At 51.4% G+C, this 12,495-nt stretch overlaps 1 protein-coding gene across 8 annotated transcripts in view; it reads left to right on the forward strand.

The window, feature by feature from the left end:
* DLGAP2 (DLG associated protein 2) overlaps positions 1-12,495 on the forward strand; it is a 781,526-nt gene that overhangs the window by 509,442 nt on the left and 259,589 nt on the right. The gene's annotated exons all lie outside the window — the stretch shown is intronic.

The raw sequence follows: 12,495 nt of genomic DNA on the forward strand, positions 1-12,495 counted from the left end.
ATCTGTTCTTACCACATTCGCTTTTCTACTTTTTCCTCATGTTCCTTGAACTGAGACATAGACCTTGACCAGTTCTTGGTAGATGATAGCGTATTTATTATTCACGTGTCCTAGGACCACCCTCAGGCTCAATGATTCTCTAGAAGGACCCAGAAAAACTGTTAGGTGCATAGTTACGTTTTATCAGCAAAAGGGTAACCATTAAACTCTGCACAGGGCAGAGTCCAGATGACACGGGGGGCCGGTGCAGCCACGGCACGTAACTGTCCAGCACCAGCCCTGAGGGACACGTACAGCGTACTGCCCATGGGGGCTCACCCGGCTCGTGTGCGGGGCTTTGCTGGGGGGCCGGTCACGAAGGCGTGGGGCACTCATGTGACTGACCCAGATACCCCACCTCCAGCCCCAGAGGTCAAACAGGCGCCGCGTGGCCCGGGGCCCAGGCAAACAAAAATAGGCATTCACCATAAATCACACTGTCAGCATCAAGGATCTAGTGCAGCCCGGTCCCAGATAAACACAGACGCTCTGACCGGGCAGGACATTTCAAGGGCTCAGAGGCTGACTCCCAGGAGCCGTAAAGGGCCACCCCTTTCTCTGGAGCGTGTGGGGCTGGAGCTCCCGGACCTGCCAAGTTAACCCCTTACTGAACACCCACCACATGCCCGGCTTATCCCAAGGCAAGGATTTCGGCACATCTATGTTTTATGAGCGGCTGTGCCCGAAGAGGGGTGTTGGATGCTGTGGGGGAGAGGGGAACTGCTGTTTGAGGTCTCTCTGTGCACTGGGCACAAAATCGTGTGCTTCGTCCTCAAGCTCATGGCCAAGGGACTGGGTTCCAGCTCCACGTGTGTTCACATGCCTCACCCTGCTTGGCACAAGTACCGTTTCCCAGCCGGTCAGCGTCCGTAGCTCCCTGCAGGCCGTGGCCGGAGTGAGGGCAACACGGTAGGGACAAGAAACCTTGTATTTAGAAACGTTTCCCGCGTGTTTCAGCACATGTCCATTTTTATGCCACTCGGTTCCTGCAAAAGTCACGTGAATGAGGAAGCGCTAGTCGTGGGGCGTTAGAGGTGCCGGCTCCTGTGTCTGGTGGTGGTGACCATAGGAACAAGGAACAAGGGAGCTCGTTGGGACCACATGTGCTCTCCTCTTGTCACAGCTGCAGTTACTCACGTTACGTGGGTTGGCCACGTTAGTTTCCAGGCTGCCATGATGAAGTGCCACATGCCGTGAACTGACCCCGTGGCCCCCCCATTCGTATGTTGGAATCTAACCCCAATGTGATGGTCAAAGGAGCTCGGGCCTCTGGGACATGATAACATCATGAGTGTGGAGCCCTCATGGTGGGTTTAGTGCTTTTCTAAGAGCCCCACGGAGCTCCCTCAGCCGCCCTCCGCCCCCGCCCCACTTGAAGACAAGGAGGAGACCCTGTCTATGACCCGGAAAGCAAGTCTCAGCAGACCGGGAACGTGCCAGCACCTGACGTGGGATTCCCAGCCTCCAGCCCTGTGATGCCCCTGTTTATGAGCCCCCCGGTTTGTGGTGTGTGTCTGGCCACCTGAATGGGCTAAGACGATGGACTGGGTGGTTTAGACAACAGACATTTACTCCCATGGCAGGAAGTTGGGATCCTGGCGTGGGCGGGCTTGAGTCCTCCTGGGGCCTCTCTCCTGGGCGAGTGGACACCTCCTGCCCTGTGTCCTCACTTGGTCTTTCCTTCATCCTCGTGTGTCCTTGGTCTCTCAGTGTGCTGAGCCTCCTCCTCTTCATAGAAGGACAGCAGTTGGACTGGGGCCACGTGAACAGCCTCCTCTGACCTAAGTCACCTCTGTCAAGTCTCCATCTGCAAATACAGTCTCGTTCCGAGGTCCTGTGGTGAGAGCTTCCACACATGAGTTCAGGGGCCACAGTCCAGCCCACGACAGCAATCCACTTTTGATGAGCCCCTCACTCCCCGGCATGGCACATTGCTTCCAGCAGCAGCGTCCGGCCCCGGTCAGGACCTGGGCCACCTGTAACAAAGCTTTCACCGGCCTGTAGCAGATGCAGAAACCAGGGCACTGTGGGGAGACTGAGTGATTGGTTTTTTACGGACATGTAATGGACGTAGGATATCCTGGTAGTTTCAGGTGCACATCACAGTGGTTCAGTACTCATGTACTTTATGAAATTATGCCCAGAGAAAGTTCCGTCACTGTCTTGTCACCACACGAGGTGATTACAGTATTGCTGACCGTGTTCCCTGTGCTGCACTTTCCTCCCCCATGATTTGCTTATGTCGTAGCTGGAACTTTGTAGCTCTTCATCCCCGTCACTGATTTCACCCCCTCTGCGCCCGCCTCCCCTCTGGGAACCACCAGTTTGCTCCCTGTGTTTGCGTTACTTTTTGTGTCTGTTTTGTTTGTTCCTTTGTTTTTTGGATTCCGTATGCAAATGGCAACAGATGGTCTTTGTCTTTCTCTGAGCACCATACCCACTAGGTCCATCCGTGTTGTCACAATGGCAGGATTGGTCTCTTCCTCATGACTGGACAAGATTCCACTGCACACACACCACATCTCCTTTACCCATTCATCTGCTGGTGGGCACTCAGGCTGCTTCCACAGCTTTGATATTGTAGATACTGCTGTACTATACATAGGGGTGCATGTTCCTTTTCAAATTGGTGCTTTCATTTTCTTCAAATAAATACCCAGAAGTAGAATTACTGGATCATACTGGTAGCTCTATTTTTAACTTTTTGAGAAACCTCCATGCTGTTCTCCAGAGCGGCCGCACCAGTTTGCATTCCCACCAACAGTGCAAGAGGGTTCCCCTTTCTCCACTCCCTCGCTAGCATCCGTTGTTTCCTGAGTTGTTAATTGTAGCCACTCTGACAGGTGTGAGGTGGTATCTCAGTGTGGTTTTGATTTGTGTTTCCCTGATGGTGAGTGATGTTGAGTATCTTGTCATGGGTCTGTTGCATCTGGATGTCTTCTTTGGAAAAGTGTCTGTTCATGTCCTCTGCCCATTTTTAAATTGGACTGATTTTTGTCTAGTAAGTGTTTTAAGTTCTTTACATATTTTGATTATTTATCTTTATTTGGATGTATGTTTTGCAATTATCTTCTCTCATTATTTTCCCTTTGTTGATGGTTCCCCTGCTGGGCAGAAGCTTTGAGTTTGGAGAGGTCCCACTTGTTGATTTGAGATTCACTTGCCTCTGCCTGAGGAGACTGGTCCAGAAGCATGTTGCTGAAACTGAAGTCACAGAGCTTATTGCCTGTGTTTTCTTCTAGGACTTTAATAGTTTCGGGTCTTACAGTCATGTCTTTAATCCACTTCAAGTTTGTTCTTGTGGGTGGTGGACCTTGACTGCTCCAGGGTCATTCTCTGGCACATTGCTGTCCGGTTCTCCCAACACCGGTCATTGAAGAGACTCTTTCCCACTGGATATTCTTTGCTCCTTTGTCAGATTAATTGACCATATAAATATGGGTTTCTTTCTGGGCTCTGTATTCTGTCCCATTGATCTAGGTATCTGTTTTTGTGCCAGTTCCATACTGTTTTGATCACTGCAGCTTTGTCACACAGCTTGAAGTCCGGAATTGTGATGCCTCCAGTTTTGTTTTTAATTCTCAAGATTGTTTTGGCTCTTCAGGGTCTTTTATGGATTCTTTGTTTTAATTCAGTGAAAACTACTTGATATTTTCAAAGTAATTACATTGAATCTGTAGACTGTCTTGGGTAGTATTGACACTTCCACAATATTAATTCTTCCAGACCATGAGCATGGAATATCTTTCCATTTATTTGTGTTGTCTTCAATTTATTTCAAAGTCTTACAGTTTTCAGAATACAAGTCTTCCACCTCCTTGGCAAAACTTATTCACAAGTACTTCGTTCTCTTTGATGCAATCGTGTGGTAAGATTTAAAAAACAAAATGCTCAATGCATTCATGTTAAAGGATTGGTCTTTATTTTGAGATTATTTCCTTTCCACATTTTTATATTATTTTATAATATTAATATAAAAATGGTGGTTTTGTTTTTATTTTATTCCTTAACAAAATAAGACATTGATAACCCTACGTTGGCTCCCGTTACATAGGGGACTTTGATGGGCTACTCCTGAAATGCACAAATCTGGCCTCAGTGCGGCCCAGCCACCTCCCCCTCACCATGGGGGCTCCTGACATTTTCAGCCCTTCACACCTTGTGCTCCGTTCTGATATCTGCTCTCCCCATGTGCCAGCCCACATTCCCCTCACGTTGTGTGAATGCCTGGGGCGCAGCTATCTGTCCTTCAGGGACAGCTGACATCCTCTCCGGGAAGCTCTTCCTGTCACCACAGAGACAGAGCTGAGCCCGCCCTCTCTACTGGGCTCCACTGCAGCTCAAAGTCTGCATTCTGCCCTCAGACTTTCAGGACCCACTAGTGGCTGGACCCTGAGCACGTTACTGGCCTGCTGGACCTTGAGCAACTTACCAAACCATGCTGTGCCTCAGTTTCCTCATTTGTAGGATGGGAACACTCACGCTTCCTTCATGAGGTTGTCCTGAGGATGCAGTGAGGCAGCGTGTGCCAGAGACCGAGTGTCTGCTTGGTACCCGTTAGCGACTCTTCTTCCCTCCACACCGTGACCTTGGCTGGGCTATCACAGCCATCCATCTTGAGGGCTCCTGGGTCCGTGTGCATCTCTGCACAGCTTGCCATCTGGTTCAAAGCAGGTGCAGGGCAAACATTTGTTGAATGAATAAAGAAGAGACCAAAGAATGAAGGCTGGGCTCTCTGTTGGGATACATGTTGTTGTCGAGGATGTGTTCTTGGTTCAGATGACTCAGCACATCAGACATCCTAAGAGGGCTCACCTCTAAGTAATCACATTTAGCGGCTTCCTGATTTGATTTGCAGAGAACAATTTAGAGGCACATTTTACCTAGCTCTTTGAAGAGATCCTCGCTGTGGAGAACTTAGCTTAGCTGCCCCTGAAAATGAGCCGTTAAGTTTTTTTATATTGTTTTCTCATGTTGAGAGAGAGAGAGACAGAGACAGAGCATGAGCGGGGCAGGGGCAGAGAGAGAGGGAGACACAGAATCCAAAGCGGGCTCCAGGCTCTGAGCTGTCGGCACAGAGCTCGACGTGGGGCTCGAACTCAGAAACCAACCACTAGATCATGGCCTGAGCCAAAGTCGGACGTTCAACTGACTGAGCCCCCAGGTGCCCTGAGTGATTGAGTTTTGATGCCATGTTTACACCAAGGGAACTCACTGGGGTTCAGTGTGCTTTATATGAAATGGAATTTGGAGGAATGCTTGGCACCCCTTCCTTGGGCATGCAGGTACGATTCCTCCCGAGCCGGCTGTCAGCTTGTTGTTTTTCTTCTACAGATACACTTGTTAGATTTCTTTCATCAGCCACAGAAAACTACATTATATAGTTTCCCCTACTTTGGGCTGCTAAAATCTAAAGAGGTTACATTTAGTTCAAAATTATAAAAAACATTTCACCCAGATCAAAGTTTCTCTCTGTTCCTTGAAAATAGTTTCTGTCAGTACTTCCATTTTTTTATATGAAGTCTCCTGTTTTATACATTTTGACATGATAAGCTCTCTCAACTATTTCAAGAAAATAGATTATGCATTTTTAACCTGATTATTTTTCAGTGTATATTTTCCAGGGCACCTGGATGGCTCAGTCAGTTGAGCATCTGACTCTTGATCCCCAGGTCATGGGATTCTCTCTCTCTCCTCTCTCTCTCTGCCCCTCCCTGACTCACGTGCCCGCTCACTCTTCTCAAAATAGATAAACATTATAAAAACATAATAAATGCATATTTTCCCTTAGTGGTAGAATTGTAGCTAAAACATAGCACTTTGCATTTATATAATTTGTGGCTTTCATAGCTCTCCATGTGCATTAGCTCATTTGATCTGTGCACAATAATCCTGGGAAGTAGAATGGACAGATGATAATTTCCATTTCATAAAGAGGCAGACAGCGTGATGGTTAGGGCCATAGGCCTTGGAACCAGACAGATGCCTCAAATGAAAAGTATTTGACTTTCCTGAGCCTCTTGGTTATTGCTGGTATAATGATGCTGTAATCCCTACCCCAGAGCTGCAGTGAAATTAAGAGAGCATGTTCACAGTGCACTTGGCATCGTGGCAGTTACAGCCCTCCAGGAAGGAAGCTGGGTGTGGAGAGGGCACGTGCTCCCGACCGCGTGCACACGTGGGCCGCCTCTGGGGGCAGCTTCCAGCCTGGGCCGTCCTTGCTCCCGTCGTGCGTCCTGCAGACGGGCCAGGTCCGCGGTCTCGGCCGCCATGCACACACAGTGGCTGCAGGAGGACCTGAGAGACTCTGAGCACAGCCCATGGGCGCTGCTGGTTTCTGTCCCGCGGGCACGTGCCAACTTCTCCTTACACCGCCTCTCTGCTGGTGCCCCCTGGCCCCCTGCCCCTTCTTCCGGGATCTGTGGAGCCATCTCTGGGTGAGCCTCTGCATTTACCCTGAATTGCCCTGGAAAATGACTGCCAAGGTCTGTCACCTGGCTTAGGAATAGGTGGGAATAGGAGACGTATCATTGGTGTTCATTTACTCTTTCTGGAACCTGTAATGAGAAGTAACGGAAAGCAGTTATGTGATGCTTCACTCCCGTGAGGCCACCTGAAGGAAGCACCACTCTGACCAGAGTAGCCGTTTTTATTTTTATTTAGTTAAAAAAATTTTAATGCGTATTTCCTTTTGAAAGAGAGAGAGACAGAGCATGAATGAGGCAGGGGCTGAGAGAGGGAGACACAGAATCAGAAGCAGGCTCCAGGCTCTGAGCTGTCTGCAACAGAGCCTGACGTGGAGCTCGAGCCCACGAAGTGTGAGATCATGACCTGGGCCGAAGCCGGACGCTCAATCGACTGAGCCCCCAGGCACCCCTAGAGTTACCATTTTTAAGGGCTGACGGGTCCAGTGGTGCCCTCTTCCGTCCAGTCACCTCACACAGATGTGGCATCCGCAGAATGTGACGACACTGTATGCTGTGCCTTTAAATATTAAACCTCAACCCTAAGATAGTTGGGGTTTGTGAACTAGAAGTTAAGGAAATAGGGCTGCTGTAGGGACCGCGTGCTCAGCCTCTTGCCCACGTCTGCATTCACGCGGAGTACCCTGGGCCGTGGCTCCACAGATGCCGTAGACAGGAGCATAAACTCAGGACACACCTTGACCATTTCAAAACTTTGTATCGCTCTATTATAAATTCCATAGACCCATTAAATTGTAATTCTTTACATAGTTGTCGTATACTATTCCAAACACAATTGCCTATAGATGTTGTATTTTTTTTTTTTTGCCAGCAACCGAAACACACATTATCTTAAAGTGAATATAAATGGGAAAAATGTGGCTTTCGTATCGAAAACGGTTCCTTTGTAAAGTGGCAACGATTGCTTTGAATGTGTAAACCCAGCTGATTCTTAAAACACAGGGAGAAATCAACGGCACCCGCAGCCTCCTTGTGCTCTTGTGATGTGCAGTCAAGGACCAGGACTCGGCTCCTGGAGGCTGTGCTTTCTGCCGCGGCTCCTCTCTGGAGGGTGCCCTGTGCCTGGCCCTTTCTGCTCTGCTCTGTGGTTCCCTGGCCTTCCCGACGCAGCCCCCACCCTCACCCCTGGCCACACAGCTTGACTCAGGCTCTCACTGAAACTGTAAGCTCTTTCTGGGCCATTTGTCTGTTAGTAAAGGAGGCTTTGTGAGGGCTGGAGGGCAGGGTGGTTATTCTTGCCTCATCTCGCCACCCCGTCTCCACCTTCCCCACCGTCTGTCCGGGTTTACTGGACATGCATCTGCCATCAGAGCAGCTGGTGTGACGTCCCAGGGAAGTGGCTTTCTTTCGAGCACACACGTTCACAGCAGAGCTGCGAGTGAGGGAACAGACGGGAAATTCTCCAAGTATGCGCCTGTGATCCCCGTACCTGGTGCAAACGGCTTCCCAGCCTAGGATGGTCTCTCCGCAGGGGGACTGTGCTCCCGGTGCCCTGTTTCCCTTTCTTCCTGAAGGTTCTCTACCCAGATGGATCCTGGTACCTCCACTGAGATGTTAATGTTCTTAAATGTTTGTTGGAGTATCATTCGGACTCACGCATGTTATAACAATTCACTAGCAATTCTGTCGCTCCAGGAAGATAGAAGTTTCCACTGCTCTCTGTTCTGTGGCTGGGATAAGGATCCAAACCCTGACCCTGGTCCAGCGACCTTCTCTGCAGGTCCTTCCTGTATGAGTCCTCTGCCCAGTCTGTGGTCCCCTCGCTGGACCCTGGACGCAAGTTCCCCCGCACGCCCCTACCTGCCACACCCTGGCCCTGACATGTTACCGTCTGTGCACCTTTCCATCTCCCTACCTTAGGAACCAGTTCTGCGGAGAGGTGGACAGGGTCTCGGGGAGAGGAGGACGTGGAGGGCTAGGATATCTCGGGGATGGGATCTCAGCTGCATGGCGGGAACGCTGTCCCACATCCTGCCCAACCCCCAGCAGGGCTGGGAGACCCCGCGTGGTGGAGAGCTCTGACCTGGAGCAGGGTGTGGGAATTGCCCTGTGGACAGGGAGCCTCCTGGCCTCTGCCGTTGTCCCATTGTGGTGTGAACTGCCTTGGGAAGTGTGTGGTGCTGCCCAGCACCCTCCTGTCAGGGACAAAGAGGACATGTGTCCCCAGTGTGTCTGTGAGCTTCACGCACAATCTGGCTTCCGTAGTTATCGCCTACCTTTGGCACGCGGAGAGGTTTCTGTTAGGCACGCGCACACAGAAGCACTATGATAAATTTGAGGCAACTCTTGGGGTTAGCCTTTATGAACATGAAACTGAACACTGGGGTTTTAATGAATACAAATAATTGACTTAACATGAGAATCGAATTTCTATAGATCAAAAAAATCCTAAACAAGATTAAAAGGCAGAAACACAATGGGAAAAATATTTGCAACGTATTTTCATAAAAACTTTAGGAAACAATATCTCAGTTCAGTTTGGGAAACACGAGGTAATATTATCAACAAAGGAATGAACAATCATTTCACAAAGTACAGCTTTAATAAGCTCATGAAAAAAATGTCAGTATTCTTAGCAACAAAATAAGTAGAAATTGAAAAAAAAATTAGAAAAAAAGTTTTTGTTGCTACTTATCATACTGTTAGGTTTTTGCATGACAACGGCCATCAGTTTTTATGGAGGATGAGTATTGATGCTGCCTTCTGGAGGAAACTTATGTATCAGAAGCCCTATAAATGTTCATTTGACTTGACCCCCAAATTCTAGTTCTAAAAATCTTCCATAAAAGGAAGTTCTCTCAGCACGCAAAGTAAAAGAAAATATTATGAAATCCAGCACAGCCACCATGATGATGTTGTAGATGGACGCGGAATAGGGTGGAAACATGTACATTGAAGTTTTTAGTAGAAGGAATCATGACCGTATGATCGCATTTGGGTGAAACCACGTGTGGTTTGTGCGGAGAGAACCCATGTTGTAACGCAGCACCAGCCCTCACAGAGGTTGTCCCCAGGGAGGTTGGAGGAGGTGATCTGTCTGTCCGTCCAAGCCCATGTGTGTAGTTTAAGACGGAAACAAAATTATTTTAGGTGACACAGGCATGTTCATCTGCTTGCCTCAGAGACTGGATGTTCACAGCAGTGAAACAAAGTCTCTTTTTCTAGATTTTGAAACCTATTAAGTTCAGAATATCAATATAAAAAGAGAGAAAAAAAGGCATCTGAAACTGAGAGAGAAGGTTTCGGGGGGATCGTAGCTGAGCAGTCAGCAGGGACCGTCTCCCCAGGGCTCCAGGTTCCAGCTGCATCTATGCCTCCGGCTCCTGGCGTGGCCTCACGAGGGGCCCGAAACCTGCAGCGGGGCGTCAGTCCTCACGGCCCCGCACAGGGCACGTGGCACCAGGCAGGCCGGGCAGGGCGTGGAGGGCCCAGGCGTCAGCCCCGTGAACACGGCGAGTGCTGGAAACAGAAGGTGAGAGGCAGACTGGAACGGCAGAGAACGGGTAACAGTAAGGGACGTCCAAACAGAGGTGCCGCCTGTAACCCTCCCCAGCCTCTGCGCCTCACTCGGCAGACACGCACGGAGCGAACGCCGGTGGGATGTGCCGGGGCTGGGAGCCAGTGGGGCGACAGGGTCCTGAGCCCAGATCTGATGAAGGACGTAGTCATTCCTTTTGATATCTCACAGTGAGAGCTTCCTGTACACCGAGTTTGATTCGTGGCATTAACAAAAATGGGCAATCCAAACAAGTATATAGGGGAATGTCGTCTGAGGGGAATGAGATGTGCCCCGACCGGTGGCCTGGGGGACAAGCAGACGCATTGTCCCCATTGGAGCCCCTGGGCCTATCAGTCTGGGCGTGGCCTCGCATGTTCTCTGGGGTGTGGGGTGTGGGGTGTGAGTGGTCCTCTGAGAAGGAGCGAGCTTTGGCAGACATTCTCCTGGGGTGAGAGCAGTCGGGCTCGTGGACCGGAGGGTCGTGGCCGTGCCCACCGTGCACCCACGGAATCACGCAGCCCCTTCCTGGGGGATCTGCTGGGGTCAGACCTTCTGAGCTTGCTGCTGTCACAGCGGTCACAGTGGTTGTCATTAGTCCTTCACGGCCTGGTCACCTTCACTGTTCCAGCTACTGGCAAGAGTGATCATAGCCGAGTATCAGTCACAGCAGAGGCTCCACCTCTCAGCGGCCTTGCTGTTGAGTGAGTGGAGAAAGCGTCCTATGTCCCCCCTGAGAGCACACCTGATAAACTCTCACATAGCTGCAAGAAAAGACCAACTCTGGTCTTTGACTGTCTTTAGGTCTCACGGAGAAGATGTGAGCCAGTCCTCAGCTCCCGCCCCAGCTCCCGAGTGGTAGAGCCCGACGCTTCCTGGCCCCGACCTCTGTCTGTTCGAGGACAGCTTCCTAGCACCGGCCTGGCGCCCACACGCCGTGCTCGCAGCCGCCCGTGGCAGCTGTTTGCCCAGCACGGCGCGTGGGAACTTTGCAGTTCAGGTTCTTGGACTCAGAAGCACCAGGAGACACTCAGGTGCCTCTCCGAAGGGAGCGCACGCCCCTGCACACGGGACCTGGGTGCAAACCGGGTCGCGGCTTCGGGGCGACTCGTGTCAGCCGTGTGGTTCTGCTCCGTGGTTAAAACCCTAGGGCACGGCCAGTCAGTGGGGGAGGGAGAAGACGGGCAGTGTGTGCGGGCCCGGGATGCTGACCCTCTGGGGAGGGGGGTCACTCAAACGTAGTGGAGACCACAGCCCAAATAAGAGAGGGAGAACACATGCACACACACGTGTGCACACGGCTACGCACAAGTGCACCCGTGCACACGTGTGCATATAAACGTGCACGTGACTGCACACGCATAACTTACACACATGTACAACACACACTGACCTGTTTTTTAAGTCGCTTTTCAAATACAAGATAGAAGAACGGAGACAGGTGCAGTAAAATGGAGTGTGAAGGAATGCTTCGGAGGGTTTGTTGAGAATTCCATGAAGATCTCGCGCTTTCATTAAATCCGTCCAGCTCCTCCTTCCCCAGAAGCAGCCTCTGTTGGGAGTATGTCTGTTGGGAGTATGTCTGATGTGGCGCCGGAGCCAGAAAAGCACTTGGGTGTCTCTGCGGTGGGGGCTAGAGGTCCAACCCGAAGGTCGTAGCTGTGCAGGAAGTGGTGACGGGCAGTGTGTCCCCAGGAAAGGCTCATGCTCCCCTCACCGTGCAGGGCTGGGGGTCCGCGTGCAGACTCCCGTCAGGCCCGTGTGCTCATGGCCACGCACCTGAGTGACGAGGCCGCCTGGGGGGGCCGGCGGGCTGGCGGTGGGGGGGGTCCCACGCAGGCACCAGACTCAAGTGGAGATGGGGTTCCTCCTCAGTGCACATGAGAGGGCAGAGCTGGGCCAGCGGGACCCTGGCTTTCCTGGTGCTGTGGCATTGCATGCAGGGCCCCACAGAACTTCCCCTCGGTGGGTCTGGGGCGGGCCAGGAACCTGCATTCCTAGCAAAAGTCTGGGGAGTGCTGTATGAAGATAAAGTGCCCCCCCCCAGTTTGTTACTGAAAATGCCTTTGGGCTTTGCCTCTGTGATCGTGATTTAAATGACTTGATCCCGTTTTTATCAGTGACTTCAGTGGGTTCCTAATACTGTGCGCTGCTCAGTGTGAGGGAGCCCGCTGGCCCTCCCTCCTTGCCCTCCTGTCCTCCCCCAGCCTGTCCGTCCTGCCCATCCTCCTGTCTTCCCACCCCCCTCCCATCCACCTCCATCCAGCATACACATTACTGTTAGTCACCCTTGCTGAGAGGTTTCCCACCGGGAGGCAGGAAGCATAGGCAGAGGGTGGGAGGGGAGGTTCTGGAGATCCCTGGGTGGGGGGGCGTGCCGTTCAGTGAATGGCGGGGGGGGGGGGGAAGGGGGGGCGTGCTGTTCAGTGAATGGCGGGGGGGGGTAAGGGGGGGCGTGCCGTTCAAGGGCATGGC

Source organism: Puma concolor, chromosome B1, assembly GCF_028749965.1.
Source record: "Puma concolor isolate L17-30 chromosome B1, mPumCon1.1.hap2, whole genome shotgun sequence".
NCBI classification, from domain to species: Eukaryota; Metazoa; Chordata; class Mammalia; order Carnivora; family Felidae; genus Puma; species Puma concolor.